The sequence below is a fragment of the Silene latifolia genome, chromosome 9, assembly GCF_048544455.1.
Source record: "Silene latifolia isolate original U9 population chromosome 9, ASM4854445v1, whole genome shotgun sequence".
NCBI lineage: Eukaryota > Viridiplantae > Streptophyta > Magnoliopsida > Caryophyllales > Caryophyllaceae > Silene > Silene latifolia.
Window position 1 is genome coordinate 188,436,450 of NC_133534.1, and position 2,000 is coordinate 188,438,449.

At 41.8% G+C, this 2,000-nt stretch overlaps 1 non-coding gene across 1 annotated transcript; it reads right to left on the reverse strand.

Annotated features, from left to right (window-relative positions):
* Positions 1 to 1,445: 1,445 nt before the first annotated feature.
* LOC141603774 (small nucleolar RNA R71) lies at positions 1,446 to 1,552 on the reverse strand. Its single transcript, XR_012525627.1, has one exon. It is a non-coding gene; the product is annotated as a small nucleolar RNA R71 (small nucleolar RNA).
* Positions 1,553 to 2,000: the final 448 nt, after the last annotated feature.

Genomic DNA, 2,000 nt, shown 5'->3' on the forward strand with positions numbered 1-2,000 from the left:
TCATCCTTCCACCATGTTTATGCTTAAAGACTCCATCTTTATTGTTTATCTTGCCTTTAGAAACATGATGAGTGAGTAGTTACCCTTCTAGGGTTTAGGGGGAGCCTAAATAGGATTAGTGGGCATGGTTAGTTGATAAGTTTTGAGTCTTTGGTGTAGGAATTTGTCTTTCTTAACATTGCATACAAGGTGTTTGACGAATTGTGTGAGTGAAAGCTTGTGTCTTTTTGTCTTAATAACTTAATTCCTCCTTTGAATGAAAATTTGTTGGTGGTCTTGTTGCATGTTTTGAAATAGTTGTTGCTCAACGAAAGTTGGTAACCGCCTCTAGAACGAACCCTCACCTTAGACTATTTATCGACTTGTAGCCCCTAGTTCATTTAGATGACCCCGAAGACCCTAGTCTCTTAATCAATCGTATTCATCTTCATTCAATCGTCTATTTAGTTGCTCTAGTAGTTAAAATCGAAACCCTTTCCTTCATTGTTGACTAGACTTGACTCTTAGTTGGACTTAGTAGAAACCCCCGCCGTCTTCGCGTTCGACCCCGACTGAATACTACATTTAATTGGGTTTTTATAAATTGTTTTGATAGAGGGAAGACACGACCAATTCTTACTATCAAATGGCGCCGTTGCTGGGGATGGCATTAGGTTATGCTTAGTTTTTGCTTAGAGTCTTTGCTTTAGTCTTATCTCAATTGTTAGTTTGTTTTAGTAGTTGTGTGTTCTTTGTAGAGTGTGTGATTTCTTGCCTTCCCCTAGTGTGTAAAAACACTAGGAGACTAACGATTTGTCAAGTGCATGCCTAGAAGGAACCACCAAGCTCTTCTCTTCAACTCCGACCCCGAAAGGCTTTTTAGAACCTTGAGGACAAGGACCCTTGAGAGAGTTAGGAATAGTTCCCCTCAAGCAAACTTGGACCAACTAAATTCACACATCCCACAAAATATTGACACCACAACCATACTTCAACCAAACCTCACAATTGAGACTCTACTAGAAAACCCTGTTCATAACTTTCGTAATTATAATAGCCCACCTCAAACACCACCACATCAAATACCAAATCCACCACCACAAATGGCTGTTAGAGATCATAACCGGCCTAACCATAATGATTCATGTAACCCTATCAATTTTGGCACCTTGGCCCCAAACAACTTTGAAATGCATCCCGCCCAAGTCGGGTTAATTGAGAAGGACTTGTTCGGGGGTCATATTGAAGAGGATGCCCATGCTCATCTCCGGAAGTTTAAAAGGAAAGTTTCAATGATGAAGAAGAATGGGGTGTCCGAAGACACCTTGAGAATGATGTTGTTTTCGTTTTCATTGACGGGCAAAGCGGACCGATGGTTGAACATTCACCCACCGGATACTTTCACTACTTGGGATGATTTGGCTAAAGCATTCATGGCCAAGTATTACCCTTCCTCAAAGACCGCGATGCTTCGTAATGAGATTCATACGTTTCAACCCGAGGATGGAGAGTCTTTGGGTGAAGCTTGGGACCGTTATCAAGACTTGATAGCAAGTTGCCCCCACCATGGAATACCGGAATGGTACATCACTCAAACATTCTTCAAAACTTTACTACCAAGGACTAAGGAGATGGTAAATGCCTCCGCGGGGGGAGGGTTTGACCACTTGAGTGATGAAGAGGGCACGACATTGATCAAGAAAATGGTAGATTCGGAGGCAAACTATGGTTCTAGAGGGAACATGCTAAGAAGGAATGGGAAGTTTCCTAAGGAAAATGCCTCCAACTCCGAGACAAATGCCAAGCTCGACTTACTCACAAAACAATTTGAGAATTTTTCAAGAAATCAAGTGAATCAAGCCGCAACCTCATATGGGGCACCCATGGAAGAAGTGGCTCAAGTTGCAAGTTGTGAACTTTGTGGAGGAAGTGGTCATACTTATGACTTGTGTGGAAATAATTACAATGGGGTCTATGAAGAGAACATTCAAGAGGTTAACGCTTTTCAAGGCTTTAACAAC